The sequence below is a fragment of the Hylaeus volcanicus genome, chromosome 7 (assembly GCF_026283585.1).
Source record: "Hylaeus volcanicus isolate JK05 chromosome 7, UHH_iyHylVolc1.0_haploid, whole genome shotgun sequence".
Classification (NCBI taxonomy): Eukaryota; Metazoa; Arthropoda; class Insecta; order Hymenoptera; family Colletidae; genus Hylaeus; species Hylaeus volcanicus.
In genome coordinates, this window is record NC_071982.1 from 6,205,209 (window position 1) to 6,214,759 (window position 9,551).

A 9,551-nucleotide genomic window follows, 5' to 3' on the forward strand; every position below is an offset into this window, starting at 1 on the left:
TACTTATCTTTATCAATATTCTCTCTGTTATAGTCACTGTACAGTCGCCATAGTCATCGTTCCAGATACATAGTCGTCCTGATGTCCATCTGCATCGTCATTGTTATTGTTACAGTCAATGTTATAGTCCTCGGTATCGCCTTATTCATCTCCAGTTTGATTCATTCCTCCTAAAAGTCACTCCGTCTCTACAAACGCGGCGCCTACCCGTTTTCACCGAACAAAAAGGAGAATGGTCTCCGCGAGCGTACGTTTAAAATTGAACTACGCGCCCACGCGGTGAAAAAAAATTGCTTCCCCTTGCCCCGGTGAGAATATTTTTAAAAAAAGGTGCCCCTGACGGATGCTCTAGAGACAAATGAGACGTTCACGTGCGCGCGTCCGAAACGCGGCCCGAAGGAAAGATTAATCCGCGTAGGCGCGTAGATGGTAGGAAAAAAATGTGGTACGCCCACGAGCAGCCAGGTGGTCCCGCGAATGCAACTAACTAAAACGAATCGGTAGCAGCGAGCTAAGCGGGTCACGAACGCCGGACGAGCAGGTTTTTGTTCCGCCGATCGGGAGCTCTCCCCGCATTGTGAACGGATAAACGTGTGGGCGGGGCGGAGGTGGAGGGGGACGGTTTGAAAATATGGAATCTTTGGTGATTCGTTGCTCGATCTCGCGATGAAGGCCAGGAGTTGCTGTCACGATGCCAGGAGGAAATATGAATTCGTACGATCTCTATCTCGCTCGACTGCGGATATATTGGACCGCTGTAGGGACACTTTAGAATTTCTTGTTATGAAAGCAAAGTACTGGTTTAGTTGGATCACGGACACGCTTGATACGAGGTTCCTCCGTGTCTGTGGAGGCTCTCCGTGTCCCTGGGGTCTCTCTTCTCCGATCGGGAGAATAGAGAACCTAACGATGACCCTCGGACGTCGCAATCGAACCCGTTCTCGATTAAAGTCTCTATACAAAACGATTCGTCGCATGAAACTGAATCGAAATTGTACATTGCACTTTCTCCGTACGACGCTTGGTACTCGAGAAAATCGACGTCGAAGATTTGGTAGATTGGAGCGCGATATATTGGCCGCTCAAGGTCACCGATGCGCTCTCCCCCACCCCCACCCCACCGTAATTTCTTCCTGAAATTACTACGAACAATACGCAGGGTTCAATTCGAAAAAATACGTTACTTCGAACGCAAATTTAACCAGGGCTCGATCGAACAGCAAAAGGCACGAGGTTTTAACGAGCATTCTCGCGCATAAACATCGCAGCGCTTTTTGTCCAAGTCGGACTTTCCAGAAGCACCGAAAACGCGAGATTGAACGTTCTCAAGTCCACAATTCCTCCGCTCGGCTGTTATGACGGAATGCAAACAATGAAGGATTGCAATTAATAGCGGTCGTGAAGTTTTCTTTGAGAAACCAACGCAGCGCTGTAAGTAAATTTCCATCGCTACCATTTTCCCTTTCGATCATGCTCTTCTTAGAGAAAAGGATCGAGACTAGAGCCAAACGCAATGAAATCCGAGAAAGAACTTTTACTTCCTTCGATGAGGCTAACTGAACGCACGTTCGCATGATTCAGCGTCGGAATGCGCTTCCATTTACCGCGTAATCGAGTCACAACGGAACGGTATATTGTTTTATATTAATTAACTCGCGGCGAAATTGCGATTACCGCTACGGTTAATCCGATAATTGACACCGTAACCGCATCAAAGTCGAATCGAAACCGCACCGAGCCGAGCGTCGAACCGTGTCGCAGTGCGTAAAAGAAGACATCGTCCCCCGAGAGGCAATTTTTCTCGATCTTTCCCATCGTTTCTGAATATCCCGTTCCTTCAATGGAACGACGTGTCGATAGTTTGCGGTGTGTCTATAGGATCCTAGGTCAGGTTAAACCGAGGTCTATCGATCACTTCTGACGTACCCTGGGCTACCGAACTCGTACAATGATAATCAGGCAAACATTCAGGGACGGAGAGATCATGGGTATTGCAGTAACGGGTGAAAGGTCAAGAACAGGCTCGATTGTCAGAGTTTGAGAAAGACTAGGAGTCCTACAGGTCGACAAAAGTTAGCCTGTCAGAGGTCCATTACCTTTGCCAACTGTGAAACCAGTCCCTTACCCCGGGTCCACACTGCGGCGAACACGATGAAAAACATAGCCTAAAAACGTTCGCAAGGGTGTTCCTACTGTCGCTAACATGCCGGCGAACATCTACGATGTTCCTACTCCTGTGAAACTGATGTTATTTTGTGGATTCGGGCGATCCGCATCCCCTCCATGGTTGGAAATGCTCGAAAGTAAACGACCGTTTACGACCACCTGCCCGACAAATACTCCAAAGGGATAATATGCGTGACCGTAGTTAATATTAGTTCCTTAATATTTAACCAAGTTTTTATGCTTTTTTTGTTGCATCTTGATGAAAATATATGCAATATATTGGCGAGATTTTTCTGATAAAAATGGTATCAAACACGACGCAATTCGGACAATTTTGAATTTCGCTTATGATAAGTAATAGATTTTGTTACGGCCTATATATATTACACATACTATTCTTCAAGAAATGTTCGTTGACCTTTTTTTTTAAGACAGTATGCTTGCCTATTAATATTTTTTAAAATACCATTTTACGTCCCTTGTCAGCTTCACGTCTTATAAACGTTAGCTATGTGAACCTGATACCCGACTTTTCAAAAATTCATTTGTTTATGGAAGATAATAGCATTTCGTTTGTACTTGATTGAACCATTAATAGTTTCGTTTGTACCTTCATCAATTAATAAATAAAAAAAAATAAAAAAAAAAATCACTCAGCATCCGACATTGAGATTTTTGTAATCTGTTTTTTCACTTCGTTTATACTTCACTAGTTTAAATTTTACAGAACAATTGAAGGAAGAAAGGAGTAAATTAATTTTCAAAATATTTTTAATCTGTTCTTCCTCTGTGCCTGTAACTTTAATTTTGAAAACAATGCGGTCTCATTCCCTTACGTTTCCACTTCAAAATGAGTTCTTCAGAAATACGCAGGATTGACGAGTGACGAACTCTCCCCTTACGCGTATAAACAATTGCTTATAAATCATAAACTATTGAGGTACAAACGAAACGAAAAGGGATACAAACGGGTACAAACGATTCTAAAGAATAGGGAAAAAACAGATTTCAACAATCTGAATGTCGGGTGCTTGTCATTTTCTTTTATTTTTTTTATTTATTAATTGACGAAGGTACAAACGAAACTATTGATGGTACAATCAAGTACAAACGAAATGCTATTATTTTCCATAAAAAAAATGAATTTTTGAAAAGTCGGGTATCAGGTTCACATAGCTACAAAAGTTACCTAGTTTTTTCCATAGGCCCTAATTATCTCCTGGCAAGAATTTTACAATCTGTTTCCTATTTTCGAACAGACTTTCTAATCGGTTACTGGCTCACAAAATCAAGTATTAATATTATAAAAATATTGCATATTGTAAACGAAACTCAAAGTTGTCTGAATTGCATCGTGTTTGGTGCCATTTTTATCAGGAAAATCTCGCCAATATATTGCATATACTTTCATCAAGATACAACAAAAAATACACAAACTCGGATGAGTAATAAGAAAATAATGTTAACTTCGATCTCGCATATTATCCCTTTGGAGTATGTACCTACCTGCGGCTGGTCATAAAGACCAGCCCCACAGTTGGAAAGAATAGCAATCCCCAAGCTCCGAGGGTTTGAAAAGGGACAAGAACGAAGAAAAAGGCGTTGTTATTCCCGAACGTGTTCGCCGGATCCACCACCTCGTGGATCGCTGAATTTGGTTCGCGAACACAGTTTTCGCCTAACCCAGCGGGGCTACTTTTACGATTTTACGCCTATCAGGATGGTCATTTGTTAGCGAACTCTCCTATTTCCCGTCCACACTACGGCGAAAACCGGTGAATAACAGGGTTACAAACTGCGGTGCTACCATGTTCACGACCGATGTACGCGAACCAGCGTTCGCCGCAGTGTGGACCCGGGGTTAGAGGTTCCTTAGGTTTCATTCGCAATCTGCGAAAGTCACGGTGCACGTTTACTTCCTTCCTAATATTTATGCTCGCAACTCCTCTCCTCTTGGGCTCACTTATCCTCGCGAACTATCAAACGAGGTAGCCTCGTCCCTTTGCCCGTCAACCTGCGACCTGAAAGTGACGGTCACCGTTCGTTTCCCGCTCCCTGAACCTGAACATCCCCTCGACGTTCGAAATAGAAAATAGAGAAGGAAGGGGAAGGGTTGAGGGCGATGGAGAACGCGGGCACAAAAGCAACCGCGCGTAGCCAGTGACATGGAAGCAGAGGCGACAACGGAGTCGCATCGACAAACGTGCATTCCCCTCCCGTGCTTTTGATCTCGAGCGCGTGCTGGAACGTCACCTGGAACGCCACGAGCCCCCGTTCTCTTCGGGGCAAATTGGAAACGTAGCAATCGAAAGCGAACCTTGACACCTTTCCCACTTTCTCTCCTTCTCTCTCTGTCTCCCTAACTCCTCCCCCCCCCCTCCTCTGTCCCTGGTGTCTCACTTCTGCCTACCTTGATGGTCGTTTTTCGAGAGGCGGCACACACTCGACTCCTGGATATATGACTCTCCTCCTCGGTCGACCGCATCAACCAGCGGGGAAGTTTCTTAAAATAGATTCTAGTGCCAGCGCGAAAAGGGTGCGGGGGAGGGGGAGGAGGGGGTGGGTTTGGTGTCCGTGTGGATGTGCATCGAATGTACACAGAGCCGGCGCTGCTCGAGAGGAAACGCCTGAATGTCTCCGTTGTGCTCCGGTGGCACGCGAGTCCCGGTTGAACACCGGCACGGCGTCGTATTTAAATGTGACAATCGTTTTTCTCAGGGTCGCGGAAGTTTGCTTTTCAGCCTCTTCACGGTCCCTCCCGGTAACTTCTCTCTTGTTGCGTTACGGAGGCATCGAGGCGACACCCACGCCGCCCGGTGTTTCGCTGAGCTGTATTCTCGGCCGGTATCGGGGATCGATGCGCCGTACGTGTTCCGATTGATCTGCGCGATAAATTAGGTACTTTCCATTCGTATTTGCCGTGGAAGCTTCTCTGCTATTTTTGGGAGCTCCGAGTTCAGTCGATGGAGCCGCTGCTCGTCGAGTGTATCTTTCATCGTCGAGAGGGAAGGGACGATTCCGCGAGCGTGTAATTGCGAATCCTCGCGAGGAACAGAAGCGATATTGGGCTATACATTTTCTTTGTACGAGGCTTGGTTCGCGAGAAAATCCGCATTGAAGATTTATCGAGTCCGAGGGAGATACGTTGGCCGCTCAAGGTCACCGATGCTCTACCTCCACCACGCACTCTCGAACATTATTGGTGTTTTTTCATTTGATATCAATCGTGGAAGTTTTCTATTCACGGGACGATTCTGCGAGCGTGCAATCGCGAATCGTCGCGAGAAACAGAAGCGATATTGGGCTATACATTTTCTTTGTACGAGGCTTCGTTCGCGAGAAAATCCGCATTGAAGATTTATCGAGTCCGAGGGAGATACGTTGGCCGCTCAAGGTCACCGATGCTCTACCTCCACCACGCACTCTCGAACATTATTGGTGTTTTTTCATTTGGTATCAATCGTGGAAGTTTTCTATTCACGAGACGATTCTGCAAGCGTGCAATCGCGAATCGTCGCGAGGAACAGAAGCAATATTGGGCTATACATTTTCTTTGTACGAGGCTTCGTTCGCGAGAAAATCCGCATTGAAGATTTATCGAGTCCGAGGGAGATACGTTGGCCGCACAAGGTCACCGACGACCTACCCCCACCACACGCTCTCGACCATCGTTGATATTTTGTTTCATTTGGCTACGTGGAATTTTTCTATACATTTATCGGAATTCTAAGCAAACGTATTCGTCTCTGTCGTAATGTCTTACGCGAGAAACATAAAACGACGTTGCGCAACCTTTTCCTACCATGTGACGAGGTTACGAGCCATTGTTCCACGTAACCACATTTTATTGTCGTTTACGCATCTCGTACGAGTTTCGCAAGAATTCATCGAGATCGTTATTCGCATCTCGCAAGTGTGGACGTTGCCTAAGCTTCGGAATATATCAACCTTTTCGCTGTATCGTACATACCGCGACGAAGTCTCGTCACCTCTGACCTCGTCATCCTGATAATTATTCCCACAAACTTTCAGCAAGTGTGAACGAGTGTTAAAGGGAACCACACACCGAAACCTTTCTCGCTTATTATACCCAGCTCCGTTCTTGACCGTGGCCGCGCGACGAGCCAGCTAGACGTTTCCAGGCGCGTGCACTAGACGGCTCTAGACGATTCCGAAGATGACTTCGTCGCGTATAAAGAGCCTCCGTGTATTTTCCAAGCCTCGCGTCGTCCTCTCGCCTCCCTTCGGTCCCTTTCACGTGCGACGGCGGTCGGGTTGTCTGTCATCCGTGTTCCGTCTCCCTGACCCGTCCGTCGCTTTTTTTTTTTCTCTCTTCTCTCGAGCTCGCAAGAGAGGAACGTGCGAACGCAGCCTCGCACACAAGGTGAGACACGGCCACTCGTCGCTATTTTCGCGCGCCCTCCACGCCCCTGCTTGTATTGTTCCGCGGCTCGTATCGGCCCTTGTTAATTGGGGGAAGGATAATTAGCGTTCGATCAGAGTTCGGGTCGCGCAACACGCTTCGTTGGAAGTAAAAATGATCACAATGGCTCGCGCGCGCCCGCTTCCTCTCCCGATAGGTGGTAACATGCTTTCTGATCCGGTTGGAAACTGGGTCGACGTGTTTTCGCGGTCAAATCGTGTGTATTCTGCGCTAGGGGGGTCGCCGTTTTGTTTGTCACGCGCCGACTGGCGCTGGGTCGCCTCCGTGTCCCTAACGGGACACAATAGGCCGATGCAAAATCATTTAGACGGTATGTGGAGCGAATATCGTTGCGCGAACCCGTGCTGGTGGATTCCTCGTCGAAACGGGAGTCGTCGATGTGGGGTCGATCTTTTTCGTACGGGACTTCCTTTCGATAAAAAAACTCATTTTAAGCAGGATGCATTAGCAATCGTTGTTGAGACACGTGGGAAGCGATTCGTCGCGCGAAACTGGATCGAAATTATACTTTGTATTTTTTTCGTACGACGCTTGGTTTTTGAGAAAATCAATATCGAAGATTTTGTAGATCAGAGCGAGATATATTGGCCGCTCAAGGTCATCGGGGCACTCTCCCTCTCAATATCGCTTAGTCGCCCGTACTACCTCCCACACGTTTTCCTAGTAAGATTGACCGTATCAGTCTCGCGCAAACACCATAATCTTTCAATTCTAATGTTTATCGAACAATGTTCAAGCCCTTTGCTCCAAAGTCGCTTTCAACGGGCAGCATCGGATTCCCTAATTGTACGTTTCGTAATTGATCGTAAACTCGAGGGAATCGCGACATTTTCGCGAATATTTCGCGACAGTGCAATCGTCTGGCGCGGTTCAATAAATGCGCGAGGTCATATTCATCGCGCGCCGCGCGGAGCCAATAGAATTAATTTGCGAATTTATCCACGACGCGAGGTTTCCTTGCATTCAATGAAAGTGAAATTAAGTCGGCTTCATCGAGTAGATCGCGATGCTTGTCGAGCGACGCTAGACGCCGCGCGATATGGAATTTTTCTGGTATCGGTAAAGAGTTAAATCTGGTCCTCGATTAATTGAAATTCGAGAGCTGGAGTTATCGTACGACTGGAATATTAATTTAGTCGTGGGCTCTCCTTCGTGCTTCGTCTCGCGGCACAAAAATCGAAACTTAGTTTTCGTTTCTATTCACAACAGTTTGAAATCTGTTAAATAATATGAATCGTAAGTAACAGTTCGATGATTCGACATGTCTGTTCGTAGAGATCTGTTACGCATAGCAATGTAGATCCATCCCCGGAGAGTGCGCAACACAGCATTCAATTTTCTGAGGCCAGTTTCAAGTACGCCAATGAATATTTATCAGCGCTGAATCAAAGGACTCGAAGCTTTCGGAATACAAATCGTCACGCATTTACCGCTCGCGAAGCAAACATCAATGGCTTGCGAACGAGAGTATCGTGAATAAGCAAGGATTTATATCTCGCCTCGTTTTTTCGACATCAGCTTAAATAACTCCTCGTGAGATGAATAAATTATTTAACGAGTCGGTAGAAAAAGAGTGGTGGGGAGAGCCCCATCGGTGACCTTGAACGATCAATTTATCTCCCTCGAACCAAATAAATATTCAATCTGTGTTTTCTCGAAAACCAAGCCTCGTACAAAAAAAGTGTTGAGTACAATTTTGCTTTTGTTTCACCCAAGGATCCAATTGACATTAATAATTCTTCGAATTTCGAATATGTAGTAACCTCAACAAAAATATGAACGATATTTGTCCACGAATGGTGAAGAGGGTTAGAAACAGAAAGCTTTGTAAACGTCGCGATATCGCAAATGGTGGACATTTATCTGGGATTGCGATCAGAAGCTCTCGGTAACTGCATGAGAAATCGTTTTCAGCCAAACGAGCTGTCGATAACAGAGGTCTGGGATCGTTATGCGACCCTCCTTGTCGTTGGGTTTTCTTGCGATTTACCTTTATCGATAGGTTCTTTGTCGTGCGTCGATTACTTTGAGCCATTGTGCCCGAAACGATTAAAATGTCTCTGATAAACGTTGAGGAAACACTAATTTCGCGAAAACTTTTGTTGCAAACAATTAACCTTCGTTTAATTGTAACGAATAACGTCTTCGTTAGGTTCCTAGTAAACAGTTTGTAGCGAGCGAGGCACTCAAATAAACAAAAAAAAAGAAAGAAGAATAATTAGAAAATGTGACCCATTTTTCAGCGAACGAGATGGAAAGCCGCGTTAAATATACAACGCTCTCATCCCTGACATTTCCCCCTTCCGAATTGTCCGGAAACGCGATCTCTTAATTGTCTGGAGTAACGTCACGGTGAAAGGGTATCGATTTATGAGCCGCGGGACAGGAGGAGCGAGAGAATCGACGGGCAATTTGTCGAGAGCGATAAAACGCGACGATAAGCCGCGGAGAATCGTCCAGAATCGCAAGGACGACGCTGAGCGAGAGAGAGATGGATAGATTAAGATGTGGAACGCAAGTTGAGAGCGTGTTTTGCGAGAGGACCGCTTAGGCCAGTCGATTCCAAGGGTAACTACAGTGTTCGGCTCGACTTTGTTCTCGAGAGAGACGAGAGGGTACCCATAGAAAAAAGAAACAGAGGGTTCGGTGTAGCGGCAAACTATAAAGCGATCGCTCGAGCACGGCTGTTGTTCTTTGGAGAAGGACAGAATATGCCTTCTCATTTCAGCACTGGTAAAATCGACTTCTTTTCGAGTCTCTCACTCGGCGGGCAACTTCAAACAAAACGGCGGGGATAGCGAGTTGTTTATTTAGAGGCGGGAAACAGTTGCTTATTTCGAGACAGTACTGTACCAGGAGCATATGGGCTCCCTCCGTTGATGACAGCCCGTGACGACGATTAGCGTTCACTAAACGAGGCAGGGAGGACCTCCACGTGTCC

The 9,551-nt window shown here is 46.2% G+C and overlaps 1 protein-coding gene across 10 annotated transcripts in view; it reads left to right on the forward strand.

Annotated features, from left to right (window-relative positions):
* LOC128880328 (potassium/sodium hyperpolarization-activated cyclic nucleotide-gated channel 2) overlaps positions 1-9,551 on the forward strand; it is a 136,522-nt gene that overhangs the window by 63,690 nt on the left and 63,281 nt on the right. The gene's annotated exons all lie outside the window — the stretch shown is intronic.